General features: G+C 41.1%; 1 protein-coding gene across 3 annotated transcripts in view; it reads left to right on the top strand.

Moving 5' to 3' along the window:
* The window catches only part of LOC310859269 (endonuclease V-like), a 78,204-nt gene that overhangs the window by 39,665 nt on the left and 17,289 nt on the right, over positions 1–21,250 (top strand). Inside the window, exon 9 of one of the 3 annotated variants that reach the window (XM_083765685.1) lies at positions 20,126–20,252. The exons of the other annotated variants lie outside the window; for them this stretch is intronic. The gene's annotated coding sequence lies outside the window, so the exon portion shown is untranslated. Of the gene's footprint in view, positions 1–20,125; positions 20,253–21,250 lie in introns of those variants that run through there. 3 annotated transcript variants of the gene reach the window in all.

The raw sequence follows: 21,250 nt of genomic DNA, 5'->3' as shown, positions 1-21,250 counted from the left end.
GGCAGGTACAGAACTACAGGTGAAGACAGGGTGGCACAAAACAATACTACAAAATAAAAGGTACACAAGAAAACATAACATGTCACGGACCGTGACAGCCTTGACACTTAAGCAGTGCTGATTGGTTGTTCTGCTATCTAACCCCTCTGGATTATACTGTATATGGCATGCTCACCAGTCAGCACAAGAGTATTACCCTCTTGGTCCCCTTATAACATTTTATTTCAAAAACAGATTTGTGAAAACATTTATCTTTGTAATTCCGGTATATATTTTTCTTGGCCTGGGCCGGCTTAGCGGTCCAGGCACCTATGCCAGCCTGACAGCGCCACAGGTTCGAGAACCGATCCCAACGACCTACTATCTATAAACTATCTATGAATCTATAAATAAAGGCAAAAAGCCCCCAAAATATATAAAATATATAAAAAAAAAATCTTACTTACAGTAAGGGACATACAGAAGACAATTAAGTTACAGTATGACTTGCACCTCACTTGCGTTACAGACTTACAGTACAACTTACAGTAAGCTCAATTTGTTCGAACAATGTCAGTTTCCTCCAGTCTTTATGCTTTCAATTCTATCAATAGCTATTTCTCTCAGTCGTGACCAGTTTGAATTGCTACCCCTCCCCTATCCTTCCTCTTTCTCTCCCACACAAATACATTTCCACCAATAGTGGCAGAAATGAGAGAATATTATAATTATAGAGGACGTCTAACCAGAATATGTATTAATGAACATAATATAAATGCAAAAACAGTTTGGGTTTCTCAGAAGCATGCGTTGAAAACACATTTCATTTTCGGTTTGAAAGTGAAAATAATTCTCCTCAGTCGGTTGACAAAGGATTAAATGAAACAGAAAGAGTTTGAGCAAGTCAACAGGGTATGGATTTGTATTTTAAATTAAAGGACTTTGGGGCCATGACTGAGTATATGCATACATATTTAAAATTCTTCATTGAAAGACCAATGAGATCTCTGTGATCTCATTTACATATTGTACTGAATACACCAACACTGAAACACAAAGAGAAATGCTCTCTCTCACACACTCGCACACACATGCACACGCGCGCGCGCGCACACATGCACACGCGCACACACACACACACACACACACACACACACACACACACACACACACACACACACACACACACACACACACACACACACACACACACACACACACACACACACAGTAGTCTCCAGTGTCCTTCTACTTAGATCTTTTTCACAATAGGAACCAATCTAAGCCTAATAAAGAAAACAATAGTCAATAGTGCGATCAGACTTTTGAATTTCTCTTTGAGGAATACATTGAAAGCCATTTCGATGGAAGTGCGTGTTCAGAATAAGCTTAATAACAGGTTGAGGAGGCCTACATTATCAACAAGGGAACTAGGTTAATATCACAGCAGTATAATAGGCTTGAAAAACCTTGAAATAAAACGGCATACAAGCAAGTGCACCACATTTCAGCAACCTTCTAAGCAGTGCTGTGTGGTTGAATAATCTTTGTTAGTAAGTCTACATTTTTCATTTCACAACCACTAGTCATATCAGTTTACCTTGCATTGAAAGCTATATTATAAAATTCAATTCAATTACATTATAGTCCCAAATTACAAGTTGTCTTAAGACAATGCACGGCCACCCGCCAACCCCCCAAGGAAGTATTTGGTGACTGGGGCAATGGAAGACCTTCCCTTTAACAGGTAGAAACCTCAAGCAAAACCAAGCTTTAAGGCCAACCTCTATACCTCAACTGTGTTGAGATGAGAGGGAGAGGTGGACAGCAACAGCTATAATAAATAACAATACATTTTCAACTACAATGAATGAAAAATGGTTTATTTGTTACTTGCTCTTACAGGTGCATTAACAAAAAACTGGTACACGCCTACATGGTATATCAGTACACTTGTACATTTGTTTAAAGTAACCATGTGAGGTCAAAACACTGTTGACACACACAGAGATTAATGCCATTTACAGTTTAAAAACTATTATTATCTTTTATTTTGTCTTGTAGTGTGTGTGAAGTGTGTTCAGTAATAATAATAATATAACAGCCTGCAGCCTTGCCTATATGTCAAGGATAGGCTCCATGCAGCAGTCATTTTGTAGACATCTGTCTGTATAGTTCATTTGTCGACTATGATGTTGGCTCATGAACTGGGCTTCACACTGATTAACATTTCTCATAGGCTTTTGTAATTTCCTCCCAAGATAATTTCACATCATCTCCCCTTCGGCAGTCTGTGGATGTAGTGGTGTGGATTAGCTTTTTGATGACTCTGCACCTCCCGCACAAGGACATCACTTTTCCATGGCTTTTCTTTCATTGCACCATGGAAGGATCAACACTTGTTGTTTACACTTTATATTGTAAAAAACAGCAAAGGTTTTAAGGTCAATTAAATATAGTACCAAGATTTATTTTGCTACAAACGTCCTTTTGGCTAGAAGACTAGAAGAAAGGCCATGGGGTCACCAAAAGCAGTAGGGTTTTTTTTCCTCTGGGGCGCATGAGTTTGCTTCAAACACGTTTCATGGCAATCCTCCCAGTAGATTTGGGGATCTCTTTTAGTTTTGCCTTATGGTGGCGTTACAGTAGATGAAGGGCCATGCTGTCACCAATATCAGTAGGGGGGCATCCTCAGGGGAGCAGGGAGGTGCAGAGAAAATGTTACACTCGAGACAGAGACACATACGCAGGTTGTTGACCCTGTGCTTCACGTCGGGCCCAACAACGACGTTGTAGCTGTGAGTATAATCACAATATATCACGGCCTGTCGTGAGTTATTGATTTAGTATTATAAGTCCACAGGTTTTTATCAGCAGTCCTGCAGCCATAATCAGCTGACATTACACTCCGTGAACAGGAACTGTGTCCTTTTCTCCCCATGATTCTAAACACACACACACACACACACACTCTCTCTCTCACACGGGTCATAAAAACCCAGGCCTCATAAGGTGCATTAGAGGCGCTATCATATATGCACAGCAAGGCCGTCCACCATGATTCATCTCCATGGCAGTGTGAAGTGTGAAGGAGATTATTATCAGTGAAGGGCCCGGCACCAAGAAGACATACTGCTCTCCAGCTTGGTCTGCAGAGAAAATGGGAAAATTGTCCTATAATGTTTACAGCCCTGTGTACTCTGTGTGTGTGTGTGTGTGTGTGTGTGTGTGTGTGTGTGTGTGTGTGTGTGTGTGTGTGTGTGTGTGTGTGTGTGTGTGTGTGTGTGTGTGTGTGTGTGTGTGTGTGTGTGTGTGTGTGTGTGTGTGTGTGTGTGTGTGTGTGTGTGTGTGTGTGTGTGTGTGTGTGTGTGTGTGTGTGTGTGTGTGTGTGTTATGAAGCCTGGCCAGCATGGTTAAGCAGCTCGGCAGCTGGTTTTCTATCAGGAAATGTGCTGAGATCAGGGGTTTTGACTGTGTGTGTATGTGGGACTGTATGGGCATCACATGTGATTTTATTTGAGGACATCAACAACTCGGCTCAATGCACTTTTATTACGTTGGATATTAAAACAGCTCATTACTGAGATATGGCCAACCTATTCTTTCTTTTTTCCCCCCAGATGACTTTCACCATGAGCATTTGACAGTGTTGTCAGAAAAAAAGCATGTGGACGCTTCATATTATGCTAAATTGAATTCACACATTGTTGCCCTATAAAATGCTTCACCTGAAATTGCTAATGCTAATTTGACCTGCCTTGCAGATGGTTTCTATATGTATGAAGCTGTCTCCTTTGACTTGTGCTCTATTCTGCTCTGTCTTTCACAATACAGCAACAAACCTTATCTGTTTATTACCTCCACAACACAGTGGCATAGGAACACATGTTAGTTACAGTAGCAGTGTACAACTGTTTGCATATGCATACTTGCATTAAGTAGCATGCTTTAGGCCCAATTCTTCCTGCAAGCGGGACAAGCCGTGGATTCAGCCCGTTTTGAGTTTTTGTTTCATTTATCATCAACAATTTAATTAAAACTCATGTGTTCAAAGACAGTACATTTGACAAAGTAGTTGTTATAATCTTCCTCTCAGCAGCAAACTGACACTGGTTGACAATATGTTGTTTCTGACAGCTGGCGGCTGTTGCTGTACTGTAGGTATAAGCTATCTACAGTACGGGTGTCTGTCTGTCTGTCTGTCTGTCTGTGTCCCTACAATGCCCATATGACTCCCAGACTCTCCCAAGTTGATGCTTCATACATGTCTGAATGACGCAATACTGACAACATGTACTGCACTAGCTGGGTAAATACTTTAATAGAGCTCTTAAATTCTTTGATAGTGGTATGAGTGCTATTACCAGGATATATTGGCAGTCGTTAAAATTCTCCTCAGTCATTCAAAATGTGCTGCTTCGGTGTGTTGTGGGTTATAGAGACTTAAAAAGATATTTCACTTTCAAATGTGTTTGGCGTCATTTTAACACCTACTCAGGCTTTTTTGAGCACTCATGGAAAACACCAGTCCTTGGTTATTATAAAAACATGGCCCCCTCACATACTGTATTATGAGGGCAGGATGAGTCACCAGAACCAATGATGGGTGTTTTCAATTAATCTATCATGGTTCAAATGGAGTTTGAAGTTACACTGGGTTTATATTGGATGGAAGCGGTAGTATGATCAAATCAATATCAAATATCAAAATACTGAATCAAGCTACTTAAAAACTGCTCACAAAAGCCTGAGTAGATGTCGAAATGACCCCAAACAACTTCTGAAAAAGAAATACCCTTTGAGTGAAAATCTATACTACCTTTATAGAGCGTCGCAGTCCCGCCCCCTTTCATGACGACGCCAGGCCCAGGAAATAGTTCCCAATGCATTTTTCCCATAGACATTTCAAAACGTATTTATTTAAAGACCTTATAAGCGTCGTACAAAGCCAATTCTCGTCGTGACAAATCATGAAAAAAAACACAATATTTTGGACCAAACAAATAATTACAAAAATGTGTTGTAACCTGCCGTTTTCTTCTTTCTAATTATTTGTTCAGCCCAAAAAATTGTGTTTGTTGTCATGATTTGTCACGACAAGAGTTGGCTTTGTCCGCGGCGTAAACGTCTTTAAATAAATACTTTCTGAAAAGTCTATGAGGAAAATGAACGGGGATTTCTTTTCCGGGTCTCTCGAGGGGGCGGGACTGCGACGCTCTATATACCCATCTACATAATGTCCGACCTACAGTATACTGTACTGTATATGTCCAAGGACCCACAGTAGCACTGCACTCTCAGATCTGACACTGCTTTAGCATGAGGGATGATGAGTCCTCACCCTTCTGTTTCAAGAGTTCACAATGTGCAGAATGTTTTTTAATTCATGTATTCATTATTTTTTGATTTACAACATACAAAACATTAGGGTTGCTGGGCTCACCATGACCTGTATGGGTGTGTGCGTGCTACAGTACTGTAAGCTCATGTCACAATGACCTGTGTACTGTATGCAGCACTGTATTGAGCCCAGTGGACCTAATTACGATGGCCATCCTTGTGTTTGTTCCCAGATAACAGGTGGGTGGGATAGGTGTGTGTGCATGTGTGTGAGCGAGCGCACGTTTGTGCGTGCGTGCTTGCGTGCGTGCGAGCGAGAGGAATTATCCCATCTATTGCACAGTTTAGATTTCAGACTCGGTGTCTTTTTGACTTTAGCATTGAAGTATTTCATCACAAAAACCCTGTATCCCTTCGGGGGTTGGATCCATAAATATTTGAGTACTCTTGATGTTTTGACTCCACACTTAAATTTCTTTGGAAAGATACAGAGACGACAGTCAGGGCTTTTATGGCATGTTCATATAAAGCTATATGCCATGGCATCTGTTGTTTACTGTGGCTATTTATTTATAGGCAGGGGATTTAGTCCAACACAATACATGATGTATGTTTTGTCAAAGGGACTAATTAAATGGAGAGTTTTACTTTCACATCAGCAAGTATTTCCCATGTTTCTACTTTAGTGCCCACGTGATTTAAATAATGTGATGGTTGTTTGTTGAACTTGTGGGCTGAGAGAGGAGGAATGGTGTGCAGCACAGGTCTCCAGACAGACTCAAACTTGGAATGTGGCGATTATGGTCATTCACAATAATATTGTATATATATATATATATTATATATATATATATATATATATATATATATGGTATACTAAAACACCTCAATCACATATTATGTGATTGAGGTGTTTTAGTATACCTCATTGTGTCATTGGTGATATATCCATTAGTAAAACTTGATTGCGATCTGCTAGCTAGACAGCATATGAAGTGGTATGAAGTTGAGGGGTGTGTGTGTGTGTGTGTGTGTGTGTGTGTGTGTGTGTGTGTGTGTGTGTGTGTGGGTGTGTGGGTGTGTGTGTGTGTGTGTGTGTAATATGAACGTACATCCATATTTTTTGTTGTTTTATATACTGTATGCAGCTGCGTTTCAGGTCGTTGATTTCCAGTATTACAAAGAGACTCATTGAAAGCGTATGAAGAATTGTCTTTGGACAATATTAGTGTCATTTAGACTAAAACCTGGTTATAACTGGTCTAAAAGTGAAAGTTGTTTTTGAAGCGTCTAGATAATGAAATGACATTTGAAAAAGGCCAGTTATTACCTGGTTTTAGGCTAGCCATTTAGACGTAGCCTATTGTAGACGTCTAATAGCTCAGTGGGAAGTACAGCTGTTTCAGGCAGCTGGCAGAGCCATCATCAGTTCAACAGGAAACATATCAAAGTGAATCATCTCTTCCGTGGCTCAGGTAGTTGGTGCCATTATGCTCTTTGTAGGCACAAGGATCCAAGTTTGAATCTGACTTGCTTGCATCTTGTCTCGCGTGTCTTATCTGTTTTCCTGTTACTGTCCTATCTGAAATAAAGTATAAATGCTAAAATGATGAAAACAACAACAAAAACCCATTAATCTCTTTAGTGTGGCAACCTACTGATCATTCCCACCAAGTTTCATGAGAATGTATTTTGTCCACAGACAGGAGGCGATGTATTTATTTTAGGTGCCCTTTTTACTTTACTTTGTAAAGTAAACATCTAAAATCTAAAATGTCCTTACTTTAAAATACCAAAAATCTCTAATGTGGTTTGACGGAGGTCTTTGATTGGAATAGTCTTCCGCTATCTCTTAGATCTACTTAATCCTTTGGTTGCCTTAGGATCTACATTCACATCTTGACTCACCTTGTTGCATCTCAAGGGGCTATCTCTTTAATTAAATCTGATATCTGATTACTGTATAATACTGCCAGTCTGCCACACATTCGTTCAAGCAGGGTAATTTTGAGTTTCTGGCATTTGTACCTGCATAGGCAGGTTCTAAGTGTCTCCATGATGTCATGAGATGCCACGACTCGAGGCACGATACCATAGGGATATGGAGACATCCGTTAGTACTAACGGATGGGAGATGCAGGTTTTCATAGTAAACGCGGCCTTCGGTCGCAACAAAGAAACATGTCCAATTACAAATTTCAAAATGATACCATTTACAGTCAAACTTCTAAGACACAAGTATCATCCACAGCACTGTAAATCGGGATCAGAAACACTTTATTTGTAATGCTCATCATGTCACATCCCATAGTCACGAGTTCATGTGGTTTTTCAATGTCAGATTGACATTGAGAAAAATCAAGCGGAATAAAACACATTTTCTGTGTCATTCTCATTTCTGCTATTCTTATCTCACCTTCCCAATTCTATCGGGACAGAATGACATCTGCTTTTGTCAAGTGATGTAGGCTAATGGGTGAGATCACACTGCCATAACAACTGTCAGTCCTGTCTCTACTCTAAAACTCAATTTTACCAATTGCATTATACCGTACAAAGAAATACGTTAGGAAATAAGATATAAGGTAAGCTAATTTCCTATATCATTCTTTAGATTGGAGCAGAAAGATCTGCACACACCATTAAAGCCCCTTAAACTCTATATACTTTTGTTGTACACAAAATATAGCAAATATAGCTCATCTATAAGCTTGTGAGTTTGTAGATCTGCTATTACTGCAGAATGTTTGCCTGTTTTTGCTGAATGATCATCACTGAATTCATGTGCTTACGGGGATTCAATGCAATGACATGACGCTTCAAGTAACAAAGTCTTACTCATACCTCCAGGCCAGGGTATGGGTCCTGGTTTTCACCTTCCTCCTCATCTACCCCTCTGCAACCAGCTTGTTCAGTTTGTAGAACACATACTGTAGACCACAAAAGAAAAGCTCTAACAGAATAATAAAACACAATGCTTAATTGCCAACATAGGTGCAGTACCATTTAACTGTAAGTATGATATAATACAAAGGGAGAAAAGTGCTATAAAATAAACGAAACATAACATTTAACATAACATACTATATCTTCACACTTTAGCCAGAACTAGAAAAAGTGCCCTTCTGGGCACAGGTCTCCACCAGGATTTCTTCCTCAGCCTAGTGGGAATATGCGTGCACAGTTTCATCGCAATCGGACGCTGCGTTGAGGAGTTGTGGCGATTTGTACAAAGCGGGCTACTCCTGAAAACTGTAGGAGCCAATCGTGGCCAATCAGGATGGAATATGAGAAATCAAACAAACCTGTCTTGATCACATGACTATGGAGATCATGTGTACCGATTTGCGTGAAATTTGGATAAAATCTGAAGGAGTAATAATAGAAAATGTGTTTTACATATGTCGGCCTCCTGGTGGCGCTATAAAGAGCAGATGTGAAAAATTCCAGGCAAAGGTTTTTCCTTGGCCTCTAGGGAGTTGGCATACAAAGTTATCCACAGATCCGTGCAGTTAGAGGTAAAAACACTTTTCGGCCAGTTATAGCGCCACCTTGAGGCTGAGTTGAAATTGTTCATGTGGCATTTCGTCCTCGGCCTAGTGGGAATGTGGGTGCACAATTTCACGGAAATCCCGCGATGTGTTCATGATTTGCAGCATTTTGTTTGAAACTGAGCACTCCTGTGAACTTTGGAAGCCAATCTTAACCAATCAGGATGGAGTCTGAGAAATCTGAAAGACCGGTTTCGTTGAATGGCTCTATAGAGACTGTGTACCAATTTGCGTGATGTTAGGAAAAATCTGTAGGTGTACTGTGCAAAAACTTGTTTTGCACAAAGCGGCCTCCTGGTGGCGCTATAACAGGCCGTTCTGGAAAGTTTGGGGCAGAGGTTCATCGTTGGCATCCAGGGAGTGTGTGTGCAAAATTTGGCATCGACCAGGTTAACGTGGCCGAGATTAGCTGCTCACGGACACACACACGGACGGACACACACACGGACGGACACACGGACGGACGGAGTGCAAAACATACTCTACCCCCATGCCTTCGGCCTGGTGGAGACAATAAAGATGTATAGTGCTGAAGACTCACACTGGTGACTCCATTACAATAGGTCATAACCTCACGTGCTAATGTCCTGCGAGGGGAAACTCTAGGGAACTGTTCATTTTATAATGGACACTCACTAGCAGCCAGAAATGAGAGCATTTCTGATGGGTTAGCTATAAAAGGGTAATCTGTGGTTTTAGAGGTAAATAGACACACACACACACGCACGCACGCACGCACGCACACACACACACACACACACACACACACACACACACACACACACACACACACACACACACACACACACACACACACACACACACACACACACACAGAAGGTCACACTGTAGCAGAGCTAAGCCAATGACACTTCCCCCTAATAACAGGTATGGTATATAATGATGATATGATGTGTCCACATCGAGCAGCTAATCTACCGTGCAGTACATTAACCCCTTAAGACCTGAGGCCGATTCTACAAATGTCTTCTAAATCCTACCCGTTTTCTGGGAAACCTATGTTGCTATATCGGTGGTTCTCAAACTTGTTAATGTCAAGGACCCTCAAAATTATATGTTTGGCCGCGCACCCCCATCTCAAAAAAAATAAATATATATATATATATTCCAAATTTGTAGGAACCCTGAGAGTTACAAATGATCACTTATAAATATTATATTCAAAGATTTTCTCAAACTTTTCAAGATAAGTGGTACGCTATATGAGCTACTATATCTGTTGTTTTTTAAGTGGTTACACAGATTCATTCCCGGTTTGAATGGGTTATAGTATACCATCAAATCCATCGATATATGAGACGTGGAGGCGATCTCCTCATCATTGGTCTTGGGCCTGATCCCAGGTCAGCCCTGTGTGATTTCTAGCTCTCTGGCCATTCCAAGACTATTATGTTGCCCTTTATTGCCTCCTCGGCACCTCCATCGGCGCGGTGGTTTCCTATAATGAGATAACACTTCTCTCATCTCATTTTCTCTCTGTCTGGCAGTCTTCCTGACCCCAGTCTACTGTCTCACCATCACACTCATTGTCGCTCTCTCCCACCCAGTGTACTTGTATTGTCGCTCTCTCCCACCCAGTGTACTTGTATTCCCGCTCTCTCCCACCCAGTGTACTTGTACTTGCCAGTGTTGATTTTGTGGACTAAAACTATGACTGTCACGTTCCGTGACATGTTTTGTACTTTCTTGTGTTTCTTGGTTTTTAGTGTTTTACTTTATTGTTTTCCTGTGATTTTGTAGTCTTGTGTACCATGTTTCTTATTTCCAGTTAGAGTTGATCTTGCACTGTGTACCTTTTATTTTGTAGTATGGTTTTGTGCTTTCTTGTCTGCCCCTGTATTCTGTACCTTCCTTGTCTCAGCAGTACTGTGATTAGCCTATGTTTTGCACTTGTGTCCTTTTAGTCTTAGCCTATCCCTGTGTTGATTGTCAGTTAGTTTCACCTCTGTCCTGTTACTCCCTGTGTCTATTTATACTCACCTGTTTGTGCAGTTCCTGGTCGGATTATTAGTTATTGTCACAGTTTTCTTGTTGCTCCTGTCTTCCTAGTGTTCCTTGCTCCTAGTGTTTGTTATTTTCCCTATGCTCCTCATGTTCCTTGTTTTTTGGTGTTAATAAACTCTTTGAACGTTTCCTGACTGTCGTCCTGCATTTGGGTCCTACCCTCTCTGGTCTCGAACCGTGACAATGACGACAAATGTTCGTCGACTACCTTCTTTCACTGACCAAAACTAAATAAAAACGTAATCAATACTATAGCTATGACGACTAAAACTACGACTAAATATACTGACAATTTTGTCAACAAATAAAAACTAGACAAAAAATGTTAAGGAGGGACTAGTGGAGAAGAGAGATCCAGTAGAACTAAAAGACAAGTCATTTCATGTTTGGTTGTGCTCAGGTGATGCACTCTGAAAATAGCCGATCTACTGGCTCACAACACGTCGCTGCGTGAAGTTCTGCTATTTTCAGAGTGCAACCAAGTGTAAAATTAGGCATTACGACATTATCAAGCCCTGCCAAAACACATTTTAGTCGACAAAATCAACTGTAGTTCTAATATACACTTTTGGTGCAACTTAGGCCTCTTTTACACGGCGACCATCTCCAGATAAAACGTCAAAGTCCCGTTGCGTTCTCGTTTTTTATTGAGTCTTTACACGAGAACGCACACTTTATGAAAACGCTATAACATCGCTAGGTGGCGGTAACGGGCTGCCAAATAGACCAGTCACCCACGTACAAGAAGAAGAACCCCTTCACGCAACCGAGAGCATTGCAGCCAGAGCGTGCCACGGGATGGTTATATATTTTATAATACATTAGGCTACATAAACGCTGCTGCCGCGGCTGCCGCCTATCACAAGGCTTTTTATTTACATCATGGTTTTACATTCACCATCGCTGATGAGCAGCGCTTTGTAGGCGAGGAGGGAGGCTTATTCAGGAACTCCATTATATCATATATATATCTATGTATGGTTCTGCATTAATGTAATAAACATATGCGCTGTGAGCCAACGTGAGCCATGATGTCATAAGTTTTGCGGATTCACCGTTTTGCCTGTTTACACAGAGAAGGGAGGTGGTTTCACTTCGTTGCGTTTTCACCTCCTGAAAACACCGTTCTCGTCTAAATGGACCACAGCAAACGATTTTCTATGAACACCATTCTCGTGTAAAGACCACCTTAGACACATCATCAGTGATGTATCCTGTGGTCTTTGGGTCTTTCATCAGACCAACATCAGACACCCTCGCCTAGGCGACCCAGCCGCGACTGATCAGGTCCCGGCTTGTAAGTAGCTTGTGTTGTACACAGATCTCCTTGCTTGATCCACAGCCATTGCGCCTTTTCTGACGCGTCTGTGATGTTTTTGATGGCTCTTCTACTGTGCAGTCCTTTCAACATCTTGATTAGTAGATTTTGTCTCTAAAATCTTATGATATTTAGTTGACTAAAACTAGACTGACTGTAAAACATTTCAGTTGACTAAAACTAAATACAATTTAACTCAAAAGACTATATCATAAAACTACATCAAAATATGTTGTCAAAATCAAGTATTTTGTCCAAATATAGATATAGATATATCTTGTGTGGCTAAACAAAGCACATAGCTTAGTTAGTTGGTGTGAGCTCAGTTAAGTCAAGACAGAGGCCTCTGGAACTTGATGTCAGATACTTCTCAGAACAGGCTCAGTCATTATATTATTATTAGCTCCAGGCTGTTATACTTGTGTAATTGGGTTGATGTTTTGGAGTCGTACTACTGTAAACTCACTCTTTCTGAAGTCTAAATATTTCTACCTGTAAAATGTGTGTTTTGAAGCAGATCCCTTTCAAGTTTTTGTCGGTGGGGAGATGAGGCTTCGTAGTACTACCTCAGGCATACTGGTGTAAAGCACTTTTCGAAATGAATCAATCCTGCAAGCTTTGCAAGGCAATCTTATCCAATCGGGATGGAATATGGGAAATATGACAGATCCGTGTTGATAGTGTATAGATAGTGTATAAAATCGGCCTCATGGAGGCGCTATAACAGATCGTTCTGCAGATCTGTTATCGGCCAGGCCAATGGTGCCAGAGATTAACTGTACGGACGGACGGAGGCCGTCGGCCTGGTGGAGACTAATGATTTGCTGGCCCAAGATATCTGTTCCTCTCTATAAAAAGGGCAGCAAGTTGGACCCTGGGAACTACCGCCCTGTGTCCATCCTTTGTTCCATCTCAAAGGTCATAGAGAGACTAGTGTATGAACAGATAAATTCATATCTGCTTCCAGTCAGGCTTCAGAAGATCTCACTCCACTGACACATGTCTGTTATACTTGACAGATAACATCAGACGTGAGGTGGACTCAGGCAAGTACTGCGGCATGGTCATGCTGGACCTTCAAAAGGCATTTGACACTGTGAACCACTCCATACTGCTAAACAAGCTGAAGGCAATCGGTTTTGATGGCCCATCGTTAAACTGGGTGAGATCTTACCTTGAGGGAAGATTGTGGGGTCCCCCAAGGGAGCATCCTAGGGCCTCTACTGTTTCTAATTTATGTAAACGACATGAACTCGGCATGTAAATGCAATCTGTTCTTGTTCGCAGACGACTCAGCTCTCCTGGTCTCGGACAAAGATAAGTCGCAGGTCGAGAGAGTACTCAGCACAGAGCTCGGTAGCATCTGTCTTTGGCTCTCCGACAACAAATTGTCACTGCACCTTGGGAAAACTGAGTCTATTCTGTTTGGCTTCACAGTTAGAGTGGGTGACAGTGTGGTCACAAATAGGGAAGAGGTCACTTACTTGGGTTTTATACTAGATAACAAACTCACAGGTGAAAAAATGGCAATGAAAGTGATCTCAAAGGTCAACCAGAGAACTATGAGGACCTTGGCCGGTGCCCTCATCCAGTGCCACTTTGACTATGCGTGTACTTCATGGTACAGAGGTATCTCCAAGCTTTTGAAAACAAAGCTGCAGACCTCCCAAAACAAGTTTGTGAGGTTACTACTAAAATTGAACCCCAGGTCTCATCTTACCTCTGCCCACTTTAGTAGCCTGGGATGGCTAAGGGTGGAGGAGAGAGTATCTCAGCTCTCATTGTGTCTGGTCTTCAAGATCCTAGGTGCCTCTGTTCCAGAGTACCTGCTGGGCTACCTGCCCAGAGTGAGGGATGCTCACAGGTACTCAACCAGAGGAAGTCCTTATGATCTAGTTCCCCCCAGTTTCAGGATACTCATGGGAAAAAATGCTTTTTTCTACGCAGCCACTACTCTGTGGAATACACTCCCTCCAGCCCTGAAATCCCTAAATTCTATTGCAATATTTAGGAAAGACCTGAAATCATGGCTCCATCTATACACTCACTGGTCATAGTTAGCTTCCGACCCTGGATAGCCCATCTCCCATGCTCAGGACTATTCTCTCAGGGTACCTCTTGTCCTATGTATATAGCTCCCATTCTTATATACAGTATAAGGATTATTTATTATATGTTCCAGGGTTGTTTTGTCTGTACAGTATGTATGTGTATAGTTTCATGTTACAAAGTGGACCACAATGGAAACAAGCGAAGGCTTTTTTTGTGTCTAAGTCCATTTGGCGTTTTTTTTAAATGATGTAATTTTCTGTAATTTTCTTAAACTGCCAAAAAAGTATTCTATCTATCTGTACTAGATCTCTGCATGAGTGAACATAATGTACTGTCTATCAATACATAAATGTTTAATGTACTGTGAATATCAATCTATTGTATTGTATCTAATCTATTATTAATATATAGTCATCTCTTGCTGTCTTTATGGGTCAGGCTGGCTCGTTGTATAAAACACTGATATGCCAAATACAGCTCACCGCACACCGCTACAGTAAGCTCACATTATAACATTATAACAATGGTTCTTTGTTCACAAGCTGCACACCCAGTAACTTTCTATCCATAGCATGGGAAAGCTACACCTTTATTAATAATAATAATAATAAAACTTTATTTGTATAGCACCTTTCATGACATGAAATGCAGCTCAAAGTGCTTTACAGAATAATGGAGAATAAAAGAAAAGCAAGGCAATGACATTAAAAAACAAGCAGTAATGCAGTACAGTGAGGACATGAAAAATAAAAAATATAAGATCAATTAAAGGCAATGTTGTAGAAGTGGGTCTTGAGCTGAGCTTTAAAAATGTCTACAGAGGCTGCCTGACGAAGGTACAGTGGGATTAGATTCAACTGCTTCTAGTGACATTCTCAGCTGTGCCTTTCACAGAGGATGTCTTCCCCGCCAGCCACTTTGGTTTGAAATAAACCACAATTCATGAGCACTATTCATTCTCTCAGGGTTAAATAGATTAACAGAGAGGATTTTACAGTGTACAGTGTCGTGAAAGTGTTTTTTCTTTATGTACTGACCAAGGGGGCAGAGGACACATTGGGTCTACCATACGGTGTGTGTTATTTTCTATCCATGATTGTTGTGAAATGAGTAAGACTTGGCATTGGGCAACCATCGTGCCACGCTGGTCCCACAGAGCTCAGTGTTCAGGAAGGACAGGCCGGAAGGGGACTGACTCTGCAGGAATGGTGGCCAGGAATAGAAGCAGTCGTGTTTGCCAATATTGATCAGCAGGAGAGGGAGGTCAAGGGAGTAGCCTATATGGATGGACATTTATAGGGACGTGGGTCAGAGAGATACTGACGGCATGGGACAAGACATCCAGGTAGAGTTCAGTGGAAAGTCTGTTTTGTTTCTGGAAAGTGACAGGGATTTCTTTGAGGATAAGGATAAGACCATCTGCCATGGCCATGCAAATCGACCAGGATCCCTGCCCGCTTGAAATGTCTATGAAACCTTGAAAAAGATGAATCCGCACAAGGCACTTGGGCCAGACAGCATCCCTAGCTGAGTCCTTAAGGCATGTCCGGATCAATTGGCAGACATTTTTACAGTAATTTTCAAACTTTACCAGTTCCAGTGCGTATTCCCTGCATGTTTCAAAAGGAAACTTCTACTGTCTGACAAACGACACTGGGGGATCAGGTCGTGATCTTGCAGGCTCAGGACAGTGACACTGTTTATCGAAGAACTGTTGTATACAGTATATCAGGAGTTCTCGGGTGCAAACGATTAGCTGTTCACAGATAGACACACAGACCGAAAGGGGTGAAATGTAATCTCAGGCCTTCGGCCAGCCAGCCTGGCGGAGATATATATTACAGGTGATGTCTTCTTTGTCAGCCACTTTGGTTTGAAATGAACCACAATTGCTGAGCTCTATTATCATTCTCTCACTCAGAGTTAAATTAATTAACACTGAGGATTTTTTTAATTATTATTATGTTGGATTTGAATTGACATTTTTGAGGGGCGTTTTGTTTACCGTCCAGCGTCCGCAAACTTTGTCTTAAACAAATGAAATACGATAAGAGCGCCCCTCATTCACACAGGTGATTATTATATAATTCTTATATTGGCTTAAATTAAATTATTCCCGTGTCGTTCTTGTCTGTCTTTCCAACATTTGCTGAGTGTTCCCACAATTTGTGAGGATGTTTTTCCCGTCTCTTTATTATCTCTAGCAGGCTGGAACGGCCAGGGGAAAGAGTTTCGCCCCTATCCACCCATCAGCCCATAATGACATACTGTATGTACATGCATACGTACGTGCAGGCATAACTCAGCACCGTCTGACCGATAGACTTCAAGCTTGGGCGTCACCGATGGTTTGTGCCAAGTAGAATTTTGGTCCAAGTTTTGGTGGTTGTCCAGAACCCGTCATCCACGGATGTCTGTTGGCCTATATGTCTGTCTGTGGAGGACCCACAGATAGACATTGAGTATACAATTCTGCAAATCATAACACTACAGCAAATATTAACATTCATTTGGAGAGGGGAAAATCCAAGGATAGTAGCAGCTATCTGTTCCGTGTGCTCTGCCATTCTTCTAACTGATCTCCCCTCATCAGCAGGATTTGTGGTCGACACTCCTCCTCTCTCTCCAGTCTCCAGTCAGAGTTTGAAGCCTCTGAAACATTGCATTGATCGTTAGGTCCTTCACTGCCTGTTTGGACTCCATTTTCTTCCTTTTCTTTATAGCTTCCTCTGAACTGTCTCGCCGTTTCTTTCTTGTTAGCAGCAGCTCTGCTGGTTTCTTCCCAGAAGCACTCACTTGCCTGACAGTCTTGACAGAGCAGCGATCTAATTAATTTTGGCCACAAAGACAGCTCCCGCCCACCCCCACTTTGTTCTGTATTTTTAGTCCAGCTAAGGATTGCAAAGGCTAGTCCATTGGTCCGCCCAACACTTCAGTTCCAAACAAGATATTGAAAACTACTAACTACTGGCTTGCCATATAATTTGCTGTGCAACTTCATTCTTGCCAGGAGGATGAACCCCACTTAACCCACACGAGATTCAACGAGACCAAAAAGGTTTGGGGACCGTTGGTCTAGAACAAAATTTCTGGGTTTAAGGCGCAGATCTCTAGGGGCTGATAGCAGGGCCTTTAGACTCTGATCTCTTTTCTCATGTTCTTTTCATGACTTTAAATAGAAGGAAAGAAATCTCGCTTTACTTTCGCCGGCAACTCTGATCTGCATCACATCTTGCCTTCTCTCCCATGTTCCGTGACCCGTATTGCTGTATTGAGAAGCGGTCTTCACTTTGTTTTGTATTGTCAGGTCTGCATCAGGGCAAATAGTTAAACAGTATTGTAAGATAGAAGCCAAAGGCACATGTTCTGGATCAATAGGGGACTGAGCAGCAATCAGTCCAGGGCGCCGGGTCAGAACACTGTTGATGCTCAGGTGAGTTTGTGAAGCAGGGTAATGCAGTCCAGTAATTCGGTCTAGACTGTTGCTATTATCCGTAGCACAGCTGTGTGAGGAGGTCAGGGGCCGCTGTGAGGCTTATCTTCAGCAGCGAGGGTAAGCCTATAAGACTGTGGTATTCGGGTAACTAGACAAGGTTTTGATATTGACGAGTTATGAGTGATGAATGATGCATACTGTACTTTAAAAGCTCTGAGGGAGGTTCTGTGCTGAAATGCATAAGCATCTTTTATGTGAGCCAAATAAATGAATGATGCAACGATCAATGTCATTGTGCTTTGATACGATGCTGTAGTGATTGGGCAAGGAGGAGGAAACAAACATAAGGAACAAAGGACAAGTGTTTTGATCATTCACACACTTCATTCTAATTATGCATTGATTCTGGCATTCACTCTGCCAGAGATTAATGAATTTGCATTTTTCAAGCTACTAAGTAATAAAGTAGCAGTGTCGTTATCAGATAGCACAATGATCAGTATGTCACTGAGTATGTCACAACCAGATATTAAACGACAGCAATTCAATTGAACATGTATTATATATAATTTATATAACATCATCGTCAGTACTTCAACAAAAAAAAAAAACAATCAACCAATCAATCACTGAACACAACTTTGTGCAGTACAGTGCTAAAGAAGGCTGTCTGCAAACCACAGGGTTAGTTAGAGTATAGACTAGAGACAGGAGCAGATTGTGGACTGAGTGGCCATGAGGAGAAGCAACTAGTACAGTACTGTTTTAAGACTAGTAACTGTTTGTGGGAAGAGATGAAGTGTCACTCTCAAATGATCATCGCTGACAGGAAACGTGTGATGGGACATGGACATTAGTGAAACTGCCGTATGCTCTTCCGATAGCAAGAGGAAATGAATAAAAATGGGTAGCATCTGTGGCGAGAGAGTCTGACACATGTAATGGTATGCAGGATAACACAAAGCGAGAGAGTCTGACACATGTAATGGTATGCAGAATAACGCAAGGCAGATGCTTTGGACAGAGATCCTATATGGTGCTAGCATCAGCTGCCTCGGTACAGTGTACAGTAGGCTATACTCTCTTTGTTTTTGGTTGTTTGTCCCTGTTATAATTAGTGTACCTGTTGGCCAATAAAACCGGACAGATTTTCATGGAGAAGGATGGACCTTCTCAGCAGAAATTACCTGCAGTGTAAGACGATGTTTCAACTAAGCGATACACAGTAAAATCCTCAGTGTTAATGGAACTCTAAGATAGTACGTAATATAATGTAGTTAGTACATAATACTAAGTAATGTAACCAAATGGAGGCGTATTGTTACATTTACACTCGGAGTTACAAATGGACAAATGACCATTTCACTCTGCATAATTCAGGCTGAGTGGCAACATTGAGAACCATGTTGTCATAAGGCGATGAGGCAAAAGCTTAATTTTACTTCATCACGCGATGGTGGGTGCTTGCTAAAACTCAGTTCTTGTCGCCAAGCTTAACCACATGATCCCCCTACCTGGCCTAACATCCCTATTCTGAGGTGAACATTCAGCGAAATTGGCCGATCTACAAGCTATTGGCTCCACGATTTTTGGTGTAGAGGGAAAAAGATCTGACCTTGTATACAGCCCTGGAGGACCCTATGGTCAACTATGTATATGGTTTAAGTATAGATAAAGTGCAAAAACGCGACCATGTAGTTTCTATTTGATTTTAGTTTTAGTTTTTTTGCAGATAAAAGGCTAAAATTGCAGTGCAGTGCCTGAGGATAAAGCTAGCTGATTTAGTGTCATTCTCTGAAAACCAACTTTTATTACAATGCCTTTTCGTACCTTTCATTATCTCTTATCTATGCTTATTTCCTTGTACAGTATACCTTTTCATGTTTGTCTTCATTTGTTTCAACAGGTGTTAATTGATGCTATTTGTTTTATTATTATTATTTTCATTTTCAGCTTTCTTTAGATTTTAGCTATTTTTGACAGGGCAGTCGAACAAGTGGTTGTTTTTTTTTACTCAGATTTCTTTATTCTACTAGACCCCAGGAAATTACATCTGGCCACAGTAGTTGCTTTCCGTTTGTCTGACTACTGGGGGGCTGCCATACTGTGTGTCGTAGGCTCAATATGTCAGTTTGTCACCTCCCCCTTCACATTCAATAGTTTCTGTGATCTTTGTGGCCAGATGTAATTTCGTGGGGTCTAGTAGGACTATAGTAAATAAATAAATCGCCGTAAAATGTTGTAAAAAAAAGAAAAGAAGCTAAAATCGTTAAAACAAAAGGAAGCAGAAAATGAAAACAATTTAACAATCATTTTTTACTTTCTCTAATAACAACCTAAAACCTTGGTCGAAAAAAACCAACGTTGTCCTTTAATTATTATCATTACTAATAGTTGTTTTCCCCCTCTCTTTCAAATTGTCAGAACAAGAGAGGAGTGCCTCTACTTCAATGGAAATAAGCTCTCAAGCTTTATTGTGTTTTATCCCTTTGACAGATAATTTATGTACAAAATGTTCATTATTATGCATTTTTATCAATAAAAACATCAATAAATCCATCAATGAACTTGTTCAGCTATTTCTGTAAGCAAACAACAAACAAAGTCGTTACATTCATCGATGTGTTGTTTGCGCTTCATCTCACTTGCCTGAAAGCTCTCCATAATGTTTCACAAAATATTTCCTGCTCTAAATGCACTCGAGCAGACCCCACGGTTGTTTCCAATCAATATTTCAAAACCAACCTTGACTGTTTTCTTTGGAGAAATAGGAAGGCGGAGAAAAAAATCTTACAGTGAAATTAAATTACCTGAGGAAACATGTCAGATGCTGCACATGCCACTGGGTGAGCCATGGATCCTTAAACTGGTTCACTGAACTGTGATTGTGTGTGTGTGTGTGTGTGTGTGTGTGTGTGTGTGTGTGTGTGTGTGTGTGTGTGTGTGTCAACATTAATTTGTACTGTTGTACCACCACAGTGTATTTTCTGTTCTGCCATCCTCTTAACTATAGGAATGTCCCGATCACGTTTTTTGGCTCCCGATCCGATTCTGATCATTTGATTTTAAGCATCTGCCGATACCGATTTTTCCCGATCCGATATTTTATTATTTTTTATAGAGGGACAGACAGTAGGCTGAATGAGGGAGAGACATGCAGTGATGGCCGTCGGGATCGGGAGTCGAACCCGCGGCACACTGCCAGACTCGGGCTACCGGCCAAGGTGCCTGGACCGCTGAGCCACGGCCCAGGCCAATATAGAACACGTTTATGCCATATCACAATCGTACAATATCTTTTTTTTTTCAATAATATTTTTATTGATTTTTAAATAAATGATATGCATATACATACATACATACATATACATAACAATAATATCCATAACTTTATCAATCAAGGTTAGTGGCATCGCTTCTGTCCAGGAACCCTATGGTCAAGGTGGTAGCTAACTGAGGCCCAACAAATCTCAAATATGGGTCCCATATTTTATAGTATCACAGACAATATCCAGATATGGATATAATGTATATACTAGGGATGTCCCG

The sequence above is a fragment of the Protomyctophum parallelum genome (genome assembly GCF_964188405.1).
Source record: "Protomyctophum parallelum genome assembly, chromosome: 5".
NCBI classification, from domain to species: Eukaryota; Metazoa; Chordata; class Actinopteri; order Myctophiformes; family Myctophidae; genus Protomyctophum; species Protomyctophum parallelum.
This window is presented reverse-complemented; position numbering and strand designations above follow the sequence as displayed.